This window comes from Neolamprologus multifasciatus, chromosome 18 (genome assembly GCF_963576455.1).
Source record: "Neolamprologus multifasciatus chromosome 18, fNeoMul1.2, whole genome shotgun sequence".
Lineage (NCBI taxonomy): Eukaryota > Metazoa > Chordata > Actinopteri > Cichliformes > Cichlidae > Neolamprologus > Neolamprologus multifasciatus.
The window spans coordinates 17,451,176-17,466,791 of NC_140456.1; positions in this window are offsets into that span (position 1 = coordinate 17,451,176).

Genomic DNA, 15,616 nt, shown 5'->3' on the forward strand with positions numbered 1-15,616 from the left:
TTTAAAAAAGGCTTTCATTCCCACCCAGGATTGTGCCCAGCCTAGTCTGGATGTGAAATACAGTGGTACAGTAACATGTGGAGATAATTATGAAGCTAAGATAATCAATGTCATGCTTGAAGTTACATAGATGCCTAAAGCAATGTTTTCTTGAGCCACTAGTTTGAAAATCAAAGTGATGGGTTTAAAAAAAGAAAGAAAAGAAAAGAAAAAGAAAGCTTGGCCCTGGCTTTGAAACTATACCGAGCTGCGATGAACTGAGCTACTACACACGGTGAAATGCTTTATTATTGCCTTCTTGTAGCCACTAAATGACCTTTTATGCAGACTACATCAACAAGGGTTCATATTCCAGCAAAATATTTGGTTTAGGAGTTAAGACAGACACACATGCTCCAAACCACCCGCAAAGGCATTAAGACAAAAGAAAAATGAGGACAGAGTAATAAAAATGCTTCATTGTGACATTTGTTTTGGAAATATTTTGTTATCTAAACTTCCTGTCAGAGTCAGTATGGGCGCACGGTTTGATGCTCAGGGAAAAGGTCCTGACACTTTTATGGAGGTACAGATCAAATTTCAGAAGGAAGCTCCTCAGTTCTTGCAGCTTCCTACTATCAGCGTGCCCCAGAGCAAGGCGAGGAAGATGCAGAGCTGTGAGCCTCGCTTCTAAGGAGCCCCAGATCTCCGAACCAATTAGAAGAAAGCATGTCCCCAGACGTGGGGGGACTTTTTCTTTTCTGGCACAAGACTACAAAAGCGGAGAGGCTATTAGTTTCACGGTATTTAACCCTGATTTGCTCAGAATGAGAGGATAACTTGTGTAAAAAGATGACTTTTTAAGTAAAATAAGCCATAGAAAATCTGCTGGTACCGCTGGGCTTATATGACTTTAGCTTGAGTCTTTTATATCTGACAATAGAAGGCAATAAGAATAAGAGACACGAGTGACAATTAGGATCCACAGTTTTTTCATTTCTAAATATTTCTAAATATTTTGCTGTTTTAAAGCAAGTAGTTTCTGTGCACGAAACACAAGAAAAGGTTTATTTCCTATGTATTTCTTATGCTAAATCCCCGAGGATATTAGACTGTGTTTCACATTATTTCACACCACTATAAATACCAAAGCCCTTAATGCAAAATAGCCAGGCTGTATTTCTTTCCCACCTAGCACGCTACATGAATAACTATTCATTCTGCATTTTTACCCGACAAAAGCGTTGCGTTGAAAGGTTGCTCGCATACTATGGGCACCCTGACAAGAGGCCTGCAGTTCAGTCCACTTGACGTCTCCTCCAGTGGCTCCACGGTTTCTCCATGTGGTGAATGATTGTGTGAAAAAAAGAAGAGAGACCCAGAGCTCTTAGTGAAAAGCAAGTATCCTCAGTTGACTCACTAGTCTTGCTGGTTTTCCTGAAGAGGAATGATTTAAAAATGTAAGACATATAACACTGCTATATAAATAATAAATACAGGGGCAAATATCCTGTCTGTTGTTCTGAAGCATTTCCTTCATCTCTCTGCTATTTCTTTCTTTTCCATTTGTGCAATGCAAGAAAGAAAAAAACATTCAGAAGCCGACAGCAAAAAAACCATTATGGAAAGTCACTCTGAGCTGCTGCTCTGTGTTCTCTGTTCTGTGTGAGCTCACACTCAAAAAAGCTCCAGGCAGCCCAAAAAAATCTCCCAAGTTTTCACCCTCCACATGTCTTTCACATTTCAGTCTTTGTAAAGCGCAGAGCAACACTTGTTCCTGCCTTGGTCACATTACTCCTTCTTTTTTCTAGCCCCCCCTCCTTACTATCCATAAATAAACTTTTTCATGGACGTGCATTTTAGCACATTAGCTGCATTTCAAGAACTCACATCTTGTTCGGCACAGTCAAAAAGAAAGGGCAGGAAGGGTCTTTTCAGTAAATGCATAAAGGAAAATCCCACACTGCGCTCAGGGCCTCTGCAGTGAACCCTCTGTTCCTTTCCTTATCGCTTTGCTTCGTCTACACCCTGAAAGGTCTTGACTCGAGTCTGCTTCGAGAGTGCCGAGAATGTGAATACTTGGTATCGAGACGTTTAGAGAGGGAAAAAAAATGATGGTGGAAATAAGAAGAGTACACGGCGGTGGCAAAAGTTTTCTCTCCTCTCATAAAAAAGAAAGATTAATAAACAGCATGTTGCCCTGATAGTGACCCATTTTTCTACCTGCTGCAAACCTGACCAGTATCTCAAAAACAGGAAATATCACACATGAGTTTTTGCTGCTAGTGTGGCTATGTGATTGAAATATCCCAGAAACTACTGAATGTTACTGCAGAAAAATGGGAAGTTACCAGGTTGATGGGAAGTTTTCATATTATAACAGGATGTAACGCCTAAATTTGAAGTTTTCCTGTGTTTTATCCATTAGACTTTTATTTTGAAGGATGCCTTTATGAAATCTACTGCTAAAAAACCTTAAGAAAACTTTACCTTGATCTAACAGCAGTCAGCAAATACTGAGGTCATCGGCCTTTTGATAAAAAAAAATCAAAAATACATTTTCTGAGCAACATAATGTGTCTAAAAAGTCCAGTAACAATAAAACCACAATGGGAAATGAACGTTCACATTTTATTTAAAAACAGCAATTTAACAGACTTCATTGTGGAATTTAAAAGTTTTTACTTTGCTTGAAGTTTATCCCATTTATGTATTTATTTGTGTGTGTTTGTGTGTATGTGGTGGTGATGGCTTAGGGTTTTTTTTTTTCTTCAGAACCACTCTTATTTTGTGTTTTTGTTTTTCATTTTATTTATATTCCTCATGACTGGATCAAGCTGCTGTCAGGACTTGGATTCTGGATTTGGACTGAGATGGACTGAGCCGGTGGTTTGGTTTGGTTTCCAGCTGTGTTTTGCTGTAACTTCACATGTGGTTTCCTTTGATTTTTGTATTGCTGTGGCATAAAAATCAAATGCCAAAATACATGTCAACATGACATACTCTGGCTTCGCCAAACATTTAGCTGCTGCGCTTTAGCTCTAACTATGTATTTCTGTGATCCCCTGGCTTTCCCTCTCACTGCGCCATGCGGCTGGCATCTGTTTTTAGTAAAATATCTTAATAACTATTACATTGTTATGAAATTCATGATTTTACCCCTGGTACTTTTGAACTTGGATTTGTTTTTTCCCCCATAATTGCCCCCCTTGTGATCAGCTGTTACAGTGATCTCTTTATACTTCGGCTCAGCTTCATCGTAAAGCTGCATTAGATTTGCTAAATTCTAATAAAGCGAATCAAATATTGTCAGCCTGACTAATTAGCAAACATCTGCTAACACTCTGAGCTAAGATAGTAAATATGGTCGGCATCGTCCTCGCTAAACGTCAACATGTTGTCACTGTCACTCTGGGTAAGTTAGCCTGCTGGCATTAGCATTAAGTCACTGCAGCGCGCCGACTACAATTTTCCAAACATGCCTGCTGTAATCTTTAAACCCTGGTGCAATAATATGAAACATTTGCTCATATAAGAGTAATTATCTTCACATATGAGAAAATTCAAGTGATGAAAAATTCCTCAGATAGCTTAAAGTGTTACTGGTGCTTGTTTGCGGCCTCTTTCTTGGTGACTTAGGGGTTTAATATGTCTTTTTTTCCCATCTAAAGTGACCTTAAAACTATATCTGCTTTTTCTCTTTGCACGTCTGTGTTGCCAGAGGATTGTACTTGACCCTTCCTTGATTTTCAGACAGCATTGCTTGTTTTCCCTGGTGGATTTTTTTTTTTTTTTTGAGGGGGGTGGGGGGCCGGGTTAACTGTCGTTTAATGCACCGTTAAAAGGCTGCAGCTGGAAAAGTGAACAGGAACATTTTTAACAACCTCACAAAGCCCCTAAAGCCTAAACCCAGAGCTGTCTCTGACCACCTCACGCAAAAGAGGAAGCCGTCCCTCAAACCGCCAGGCTCCAAATGCTGCATGTCAATCTTCCTCGGCGCGGAGAGGCAGTGGTCATTTCACTTTCATTTCTCAGACCGAGCCTATCAACTATTTATTCTGAAAGCTTCTCCTGACCATGGAAGAAATGTACTGACATAATTCAAGTTTGGACAAGGGTTCTGTGAGATATGGTGAAGACCTTGAAGACATCCAGGAGAAATGGGGAGGACAGGGGTTGTGTTTTATTTTATTTCCACGGGGGGAAACGGGGAGATTGGGGGAGTGATCTGGCCTGGATGTACCTGGATTTTCTGGAGGACCTGCAAATCCTGAAGGAGAAGTTAAAAAAAATCATCATAAAGACAATGGATAGCTGGGCTGCATCCTTAAGTTGTACCATTTGATAATATATCTGTCTGAAAAATGAATCAGCTCACCTGGGGAGGGAAGCAAGGATTTCCGTTGCTTGTCTTTGTGTATGGTAGCATGCACAATCTGCCCCCGGGCCAATTAAAGGCAAAGAGGAAATATTTAGAGTGACTGAAGCACGCACTCGACGTGATAAGAAAAACTTTAAAGTGTGTAAAAGAAAATCAAACTGTGAGATGCAGACAATGTGGAAAACACGCCAACCAGGGGTGCCATCGTTCATATTAGATCCGGGACCCCGGAGTATCATTGTGCTTTATGAGTTCAGCATTAATTGCTGCCTTTGGGAATGTTTGTTCTTGACGTAATTACTTGTCAGAGGGGGAACCTTGACTTTCGATGAAGCGTGAACTGCAGAGGAGCGTCTTTTGTGACAAATAATTCAGGTTTTTAACAAGACAGAGTCGATTCCCTGCTCTATAAAACAAGAGAAAGAGAGAAAAAGAGGGAATTTGCTCCTCTGCTGGTGGTGCTTACAGTAATGGCAACTCGAGCAAAGACCCGGCCAGAAATGAGGTGATTTTATAAACCAGCTCATTAGCTGATGAACAGATATTTGGATATGTTTCTTTTATTTATTAGTACGAATGCCAAATATGTTCATTTCTGAATATTTGTTGCTTCTCTTTCTTTTGGAGGTTTTAGGAGCCCGAAGATATGAAACTGGACTTCTACTCAAGGGTGATGTTGCTAAAAAAAATGCTTAAAATGAGTCCAATCAACCTAAAATGATTAAAAGAACCAAGTGATAAATATGGGAATATGAGAACGAGAGCTAATGGAGGGCTTTATTGCCTATGAAAAGAATATAATAAATAGCAGCACCCGTCCTTACTGCTGCTTCAAGAAAGTCAAACAAACGCAGAATCATTTTCAGACTCAGGCAAACATAATTAGTTTAAAATAAAGACGTTCTATAATTTAATAGACTGCTCTGCCTGAAATGGAGCTAAAACTGTACACAAACAAGTTTTTGATGTCAGATTTTGAGTGTCACTTTTCACATTTATTGCTCTGCTTGACCGTTTGACAAGCGTGTGCACGCGCGTCAACACTCTGGAACAGTCACTCATGCACATGCACACACGCAGGCACACATGCCCTGTTGGACTCAGAAGCCTTGCGACCGTCATGTCCATCTTTTCAAACACTGTCCAGACAGGAGAAAAACCTTGGCCATCAGCTCTCCTCTCTGAACCTGTCCATCACTGTCACTCTGGATCAGTGGTGCAGAACTCATCCTTCCTCTCCCGCTGGTCCCCGCCGGACTGGACTTGCTCAGCCTAGCCCCTCATATCGCTGTCAGGGGTCCCAACTGACAGCCTGCTGCTGCAGCTGATTCCAGTTTGTTGGCCCTGCTATGGGCTGATGCCAGCAATCTGTGCTTTGGCAGTGGGTGGCCGTCTGCTAAGGCGAGGCTTTGATAGGTACAATGATGGAGTTATTCATATGGGCATCTTAACACCCCTCGAAAGCACTATCATATGCATGAAATAGCAACGTGTTGGAATGACAATCCCTGACTTTGACGTGAGAATGCTCAAATCCTGCAGTTCACAGGCAGAGGTGGTGATGTGGGTAAAACACGCACACATGCTGCAGTGTCTCAACTTCTCGACCAGACCGGATGTCACACCAGTTCCCGCGTCTGTGCGAGAGCAAAGGCCTTTTCTTTCTCCCTCTCTCTGCACCACATGTGTGAATTCTATCGTAATGGCTGGGGTTTCCAGAGAACTCTGGATCTTTCAAACAAACCACAACAGGCAGTAAGACCCAGCTTCTCAGCCTCCCACAGAGACAGGGACAGTCAGTGGAGAAGTGAGAGTGGGGATTGGAATTTAATTACAGCCTTAAAGCCCTCAGAGTCCAATATGAGAGAGAGGGATGAGACATAAATCTACAGGGGTGCCTTTGTTTGTACGGTGGCTACAACAAGAAAATCATTCAAAACCCACTGCGGAGACACAGAAGTCTGTAGTACGGCGGTTCAAAGTTTGACGAATGAACAACTGGGATTTCAAAGACTGTCATTCACTCATTTATCCCAGCTTTCTTTAATTAAAGTGCCCATTCTTGCCTATTATGGAAAACAGTGCTTCAATAAATGGCTGGAAGTAACAAAGACAAATATAGATTTGATTGCACGCCCTTGGGCAAAGTGCCAACCGCTCTGTTCGACTGCATGTAAAAGTTATGTTGAAATTTCAACAACTGACAAAAAAAAATGGAAAACTATTTTAAGTGTTTACTAAACTATTGCTGACATGCAATAGCAGAGATTGATGACTAAAACATCAATTCATCTTTTTTCCACATCGCTTCGAACAAACACAATTCTATTGTGTCCAAGTGAGGGAACATGGACATACTATTACAAGGGAACCTACGGCCTTATGATTAGATTCAAAGCTGCTTTGGCCCTTACATCAAGGGGCTTTTCTGGGCTGCAGATTGGCCAGACTGGCGGCAGAGCATAGAATCTGCAGAGTGAGTTAAAAGTCACAGGCCTGCTCCCAGTCCATTGTATTTCAGCCAGGGTGGGGCGCGGAGGATGAAAACCAGATTGGGTGCTCCACATACTGTTCCACATACAGCATGAAGAATAAGACCCGAAGGACGCTCTGTGTCTCTTTCTCCTTCGCTTCACATTTGTAAGAGAGATGCAGCGAGGAAGTGTTGTTTTAAGACTTAACCGGACTCTGCTGTGATATGTGTGACAGAGAACATTTAAGGGTTGTATTCACAATTGAGTGTCTTGCAGTGGAACCGCGGAGAAAGGAAGAAAAAAAAATCTGGCTTGTGGCTCTGTGAGAGGCAGTCAGGGGGTGGGGCACCCTCTAGTGCAGAAATCCAGATGTAGGTCACTGCCAAAAAATTCCAAAATCCTGATGTTCTGGCCAACAGGGAGGCTACAAAACCTTCTCCATGTAAATAACGTCAGCAAATCACCCCCTACAATCCGTTCCATAAAAAATCTGGAGACATTTAAGCTGAGACAGCCATGAGAATACAAACCGCATGTCTTCTTCTGTTAGGGTTTCTTAAATCACCTAAGCTCTGTTAAAACAAAATATAAGGGTAGAATTTGACGGGGGACGAATCAGGCGGTAGGCGCTGAGGTATGACGTTTGCGAGGCTTATATAGGGAAAAAGTTGGGATATCCTACATGTCAACCATGATTGCTTTTGGCAGTAATATCATGCAAATCTATCTCTTCAAACTGACAGGGTTTGCTCAACAAATTGCTACAAAACACTGCGTTCATTTCGTTTGCCTGGAGAAAAGTCTTCAAGTATCTCTTTGAGTAATTGAATAAAGTTGTGAGGCGAAGTTTCCACTGATGTGACTGGCCTTGCTCGAGCCTGAGATAGAAATGTCTCAGTCCTTGGTGTTTGAACTAACAGGATGAGTCTGGAAAGGCCGTGTGGAGGCTCTGAGACTGTGAACAAGTCTAAAAGAACAATTTTCCTCACCGAGGGAGAAAGCCTGAAAAAATTAACGCTATAAAATTGTGTCCCTAGTGGGTGCATGCCGATTCCACCCGTTTTCTATTCTTTTTCTGTAATCGCAGCCATGTGCACGTCATTGTTCCCTCATTTCAACCGACTCCACCACCGACTCTTTATCCATATTTCTGACACATGCGATCTCTTTCAGCAAAATTTAATGCCTTTTTTCTCTCTCCAGAAGCTGTGAGGTGTTACCGTCCAGATGTTTCAGCCTCAGTTCAGTCAGAGGCGTTCTGATTAGGACATAGCTTTTAAAGATCTAGCTGAAATGTAGCTACGTGTGAGATGGCGGTGAGAAATATGGAAACGTTAAAGAATCGGGAGAGCGATGCACATAAATGTTTATGTCACTCTATAGACTTAATAGTTACTTGGGGCTGCCACCTCCTAGCCTGACATTTTCTCTCCATAAAAATCGCAGCAGAGTGACATCTGGATCTCATGCAGCACACTGATTTAAAACTTCAGGCATCGGGATGGTTTTCACTACCTATCTGCTTTATAACTCAATAACGTATTCACTCGCTAGCCATTCCAGTGAGAAAATGTCCCCAGTAAGGCTGCAAATGACAATTGTCTTCAAAATCTACTTATATGTTTTTGAAAATTAGAAAGTTAGGGAAAATACCGTATTTTCCGCACTATGAGGCGCACTTAAAATCCTTTAATTTTCACAAAAATCGACAAATCCAGTGTGCCTTATGTATGAATTCTGTTGTGCTGACAAGTGAGGGAACATGGACGTACTATTACTGATCTCGAACCGATTTTATGTGGTACATGGTGCACAAAAATCTGTCAAAAAATGTTTTAGCATGACTTTGGTAAGCTACGAAGCCGCACCGCTTGATGGATTGTTGGAGCATTATGGCTACTGTAGTCAGGAGCCTCGCGGAGTAATCTGGGTCCAAAACTCCATCCCAATGTCAAACGAACACTGTGACATCACTAAGAGTTAAAAAATGTCTAAATTCTTTCATCTTTAATAAAATCATCAGCGTTGCTGCTTTACCAGGTGTAACAATTAAGTTTAACATCCAGGCATCCATGAAAACAGAATTTATTAAATTTAACAGAATTAGAAGTTAGCAGGAAGTTAGCTCGCGAGTTTCCACCTAAACATGATATAGCATGTTCTGACTGAGAGATTTCTGAAAAAATAAAGACGTACAGCTCTGCTATCACTTCCAACATAAATGAAGACAGAAAAATAAACAGTAGTGACTTTTGTCGAGTTACTGAAGTTGGACTAGCACATAATGATGTGCTACATGATCGCTAGCGACACAGCTATGTTAGCATAACATAAACACAGTGAAGCTGTAGGATGAATGCTAACCTTTTTCCACTCGATAAAAGTTAACTAGAGAATTCAACATTAATGAATCAATGGTACGGAAGTGGAGGAAGCAAGAAGAATCAGTTGAGTAAAGTTTGAGTTATCTGAATGTTTTGTTTCGCTTAATGAGCCTTATAATCCACCTTGTGAAAACAGACCCGTTCATCGACAGTGCACCTTATGGTTGGAAAATTTTGGTAAAGAGAAACCCCAACAATCAGTTGACCCCCTATGAGCAAGCACTTGGTGAAAGTGGGGAGGAAAAACTCACTTTTAACAGGAAGAAACTTCCAGCAGAATCAGGGTTGGCGAGGGGCAGCCATCCGCTGCCTCCGGTTGAGGGTGAAATAATTTATTTTACGACCAAAAGGCCAAAAGTCAACTACACCAAATTTAAAATGCCTCATATATAGCGTACATGTCAACTATTGTTGCAGATTCATTTTCTGACCTACCAACAGAGTTGGTCTGAACTCATATTCAGGTCCACATTGTTTGAATTATTAGAAACAATGTGGACATGCTGCTGAGGAATGTTGTTTTCAGACATTTTAAATCTTTTTTTTTTATTTTTTTATTGAAGGACCAACAAAATTCACCTAACCTTCTTTTGGGGTTTGGGGCAATAAAACCAAAAACTATTCACATTGCAGGGACATGACAAGACTGCTTTTTCTTTTCCTCTCTCATGTCAAAAACCTCTGTTTAATTCTAATGAATAATATAATATTTTCAACAAAGGGTTGTACAAATACCATTTTACAGACTTCTTGAGTTAATTACGGACAGACACACAGACTTCTGGCGTGTTTGCATAACATTACGGCTGTGCACAAATCCACCCCCCTCCTCCATGGTGAAAATCCCCTGTGAACTCAGCTCTAAACAAAGTGTAAAGGCTGGCAGTACACACATGACATGTATGAACTTTGACATGTCAACATGACTGGTTGTATTTATCCCCGAACAGCCTGCGACTGACCAGCCACGTACGACCGCTGCACCAGCCACCGAGGTTAATTAACTATCTGGAAACTATTTCGGCCCAGCCAAGTTTGTGTCACTTCAGGTATGTCTCCATTTAATGTCTTCCGCTCTAAGTATGCGCGGCTGGTGCTGGCTCTGAGCGCTTTTCCGTTGTGTGGAATTATAATGACGGGACAGAAAAGGCAATAATGTGGGCACAGACTCAAAAAGGTTTCACTCAAAGGGTTCCCAAAGAGCATGTGTGTGTTTTGCCAAAAAAAGAATGAAAACATTAAAATTATACCCTCGCCTCTTTTACATTAGCATTTCCATCCTACATACAGCCTGCAAAACAAAGGATAAGAAACCTGAATATTAATATTTTACCTTTTTATATAAAACCCTATTAAGTTATTAAAATATGTATTTTTGAACAAACAATCATTTATATTGCAATACACACTTTGCATAGAAGCAAACCAGTTGTAGTTATTGTGGTTAAAGCAAATGGAAAGAGGGTTTTTGCACTGATTACTCACAACATGTAGCCTGCCTTCATTCATTCTTCATCTAAGTCAATTCCAGATTTAAATTAAAAAAAAAAAAACCCAGCCTCACTAAACTGACAACACACAAGCAATTGTACATATCAGGTCCTAATCAAATCCACTGACTAATCATTCACATTTTGGGTTGACTCATCAATCTAGCAGAATCTCCTTCAGCAGCAGCAGCAGCCTCCCATGAGATATTTCCTGCACCATGATGAGGAGGAACATTTTTAAGATTTCTCCCTGCTAAACTCTGTCTTTTTCTCAGTATTTCTGGCTTGTCTTTATTTACCCTAAACCTGTTCAGGTCATGCCACAGTATCTTTATTTATTTAAGGTCACCAGTCTGTATGAACCTGACTTTTTTTCCCTTTTCACATCCTGTTACTGATTTTGTTGTGTCGTTTGGGCGCTCGTGTGTGTGCACCATCCAAGAGCTCCTAAGCTCAGGTCATGGACCATTACCCTGACATTTTCTGTAAAATTTCTTGATACAAATTTAATAAAGCGTTGAAGATCTTTGCCAAAAAAGTTCAACCTTTGTCTCAGCGAGGCATAAATATTGTCCCAAAGATTTCTAAAGGTGTTTTGCTTCTATCGCCTCCTTTGCACACTGCAGGTTGTGTGCTCTGTGATCGTTCAGAGGTGCCCACACCTGAGGAGAGCAGCAAAATTCCTGAATTTTCTCTATTTGACATGAAATGTATTTCTGTGAACCAGAAAGGTGTACTGAAAATGAGATTGATGGGTTAGTGAGCTATGTTGTTTAACCTAAAGTCAGAGTTTTATGTGTTATGAAAGTGGCTCTCTTTTTACCTGGTTAAATCACCGTGGTAACTGATGCTGAGCACAGTGCCACTCATGGATCCTTTTTTTTCCAGCAGGTTTTAAGCACTATGTAGATTCTTCGTTGTAAGAATATGTTATATATGTGGAAGTTGTTAAGATGTACATCCACCAAATAATTGACTGTAAAGTGAATTAACAGTGCGTGGCAATGTCACATTCAGCTAGTGATGCAAAAAAATATATACGTTTCATATGGGGTTCTAATGTGCCGTTAAGTCTGTTTTACAGGTGGAAATGCACAGATTAGAAAAATTGATCAGGTTATTTATCACCAAAATTACAGATCAATCAATACAATTACTTTCACTTTGATTTGTCAACAAACAAAATCAATTTCTACGTCTCCTCTATTAGATTATGGGACACTAACCTGCAATGTTTAAATGTATCAAGAACATTTTCTGAGCTGTAATCTGCAACTTGTCGCATTAGAATAAAAAACCCAGCAGCATTAAAAAATTAACTCAAGTTAAAAATGTTTATTTTTCTGCTCTGTGCACTAAACCCAGAGATTATTTCTGCTGCATTAATTCTCTATCTAATTTGCAGCAGTGTTGCATTTTACTTTTATAACTTTACACGCTGGCTGAATTTAGCTGCCATCAATTTACATACTGGTCTGAAATTAAAATGGTAATAAATTTTTTTTAATAGATTTTTATCACCTTTTCATAGTCATTATCATCTGATAACATCTCTGGTTGGAGTAGGTTTATTTTCTGCAAAAGAAAAGCCATATGATGCGTGAAATGTTCCTTTTTAATGTGAGCATGTCCAAAGTCTGAAACAGAAAGCCTGGCTTAACAGAGGATGTTGGTGACATCTGTTATCTCTGACTTGGATTTTAGGTTTTGCAGAACCATCTAAGACAAAGAACGGTTGCACTACACCTCTCTGGCCATGAGAAATGCATCTTTTTCCAGCTTCTTGCATCTCTGTAATGCTTCTTTAACAGCGCCCTAAAAGTTGGTGTGAGGCACGGTTATGACCTATCTTTGGTGAGAAGAACAGACTCTGTATGTCTGTATTCACAGCCCACACTTACAGTGTCAGCTCCTTAACTGGAACACTTGACTCCAAGTAGCTTTTGGAAAAGTCATTAGCCGAGAGGTTCACCTACTTTTTTTCCAGCCTGGAATTGATTGTGCATGTGAAATCACCCGAGATAACTTTTGTTAAAGCCAAATGTCTTCAGTGTTCTTTTTTCTTTCTTTCTTTTTTTGATTGGAAATGAAAAAGAAATTATCTTCATGAATGACAAAATAAGAAACTAAAATGCAACTCCAGTGAAAAAGAAAGAAAGAGAGAAATTAGAATATGTTAAACTGGTATAAAAATTAATTGGTTGTTACGATGTTGAATATTAAATATATTTATTTCAATAGTTTTATCGATATCCGTAAAAAAAATGAATCTGCTGTAATTAAAATAATTTGTTTTAACCACCTTAATAGACATAAAACAGCTGAAACCATTCAGTAAGCTAAACTAGTGCCCCCTATTTGTGTAGGTACCACGTTTTATTATCAGCTCAATAATTAAAGATTAGCCCACCTTAAACTCTGATCCCTTTTCTCAGCACACAGTGAATCTGTGCTATCTTTTCTCATTGCTGCAGCTCGTATCCCATCAGGGGTCTTAAAAGAAGGGCTCTCAGGCTTCCGTTGGGTAAAGATGAGGGATATTCTTCTATGTTAGTAAATCAAAAATCACAATAATCACTTCTGTAGCTTGTAGTTTGTCTCAAAGGCAACGAACAGACATATTAAACTGCTCTTTGGCACCTACATTCATGCCGGATCTTATTTGTTTAGTGTATTAGCATACCCAAACACTGCATGAAACCCAGTTGTCATATTGTTGCATTTGCTTTACCTGTGATGTGTTGAGATGTCTTCTGTTGTTATTGCGGCGCAATTCGGCGGGGGACATCAAAGCCTCGTTTTTTTCATGTAAAACAGCAGAAGGCTCTCAGAGACTTCGTATCTGTAGCTCAGTCAATTGCCGCCACTCCAGGATGGAATTTATTCCACAACAACAGAAGATACGGACATGTCATAGTGTCACATTTATCTGCAGATACAGTGATGCTCTACAAATATGAACTCATCATAATGTTAAATTAAATATCTCTGTGCGGAAGGCTTCTGACATGTAACCAGCCTTTGTGTGTGAGTGTTTCTGCATATCAACTAGGCAAGCTGATATTGCACAGACTATTACGCTGTTATTGACAGCATTCACACGTTCATGCATTACATAAAACATTCAAACATCAAAAGAGGTGTGCTCCCTTTGCATTCAGCATTGCGATTATACAATCGCCACAGGATGTGCTGCAGAAACAGCCTAACCAAGTGTGTTTATGCAGGGTGCAGCAAACGTCCCTTTGCTCGGTGTTTCTGACACTCACACTTACTTTCAGAAATAACTCGGGCCACAGTGAGATTAAAATCGAAGAAACAGCACTGTTTTGTTTTCCTTTCTGTGAAATAATTTAATGTTTAACATTCAAGTGCGCCTGTGTGTGTGAGCGGAGCTAGTAGGGCAGATAAATTCTGGTACATGGGTGGAACTGGATTATTGCCAACAAGTTCAAATTGAAGACTATTTTTGCATTGTTCACTGTGAGTGATTGCTGAGTGTGAGGCATTAGTTATGCTGACTGCGGAGCCATAAATAATATTTTACTGTGGTGCGGATGTGTGTGTCTGTTAGCGTGACATCTGGGTTTTAATTCTCAGAGAAAAATCCCATATCTGCATGATCCTACTAACGCAAGCCATCTGAAGAGAATACTGATGAGAGATGGTCCCTCTGTTCTCACAGAACCTCCTTCAACAACACAGCATAGCAACATACACACAGTGACCTTGGCTGATTAAACATTCCTCTCTGGTTTGGATTCAGAAGAGAGAGAGAAAAAGCAGCCTTTCCTATGTGTCTATAGTGTGTCTATAGCGTGTCCCTGCAAGGTGCTGCACAGTGAGACTGGGTTTCAAATGAATTATTTTAATAGTGGAGTGGTTCCTTGTGCTTTTGCACCGGGCTTGTTTGGGCTCTCATATGTATGACACGAGGGATACGAGTGTGCATATTTGCAGATAAATATGATTTCATTGAACGTGGCCTATGGAATTTATTATCATCACTCATTTTAATGAGGTAGCAACTGATAGGGTAACAAGATCACTAAGAGTAATGTTCCACGGGGAGAGTGCAAAGACCGCCACCAGATGGTTTGGTTGGGAATGACCGGAATACCAAACAGGCTTTACAAACAGAATCATTTTACTTGCAAGGTTAGGCTGCATAATTTCTGCCATGTTTACAGAAATAGACTTGAAACAGCCTATTAGAGGGTTTGAGCCAAAAGTGGAAAGCAAAACGGATGATGTAGCACACTCCAGTTCATGCCACATCCTCTAGAAACACATCGTGATTTATACACACGGTGAGTGAACAGAAGTCTTTCACATGAATGCCACATTGGACTAATATCTACAAGAAAATGATGTTGTTTAGAAGCCGCTGCTGAGTGCATGCTAAGTGCCTGAATCACAACATTTCACTCGTGGATCGCTAAAGATATACTAACGCATCGTGTGGGCCAGACTGATCCCAGGTTTAATTTCATAGCAAATTGGTGGCTCTTTGAAGCCTCCGGTTACCACATGGTGACACTGGAAATGGTCTATTTAATACCTGTTATATTGTCACTAGACCCACCAGTCCTTCAGCTGCCCCAAGCCCTCTGTGAGACAGGAGAGGAACAAAGGGAATATGAATTAAGTCTGTAACCAAGCTGGCCCCTGGCATACGTCTGAATTCAGCAGTGCTTTATGAGCCTTTCATCTGATTCCGGTCTGATAATTCTTGGTCTTAATTACAATGGTATGAGGCAGACCTTAGCTGGAAAAAGATGTTGAACATAGGAATCAGAACTATCAAGAGGGTTATAAAAAAAAATCTGAGATGAGCTAAGAATACCACTCCCACATTCTTGATTTATAAAGGGAAAGTTGGAGTCAAGTTGAATATGGTGAGATCAG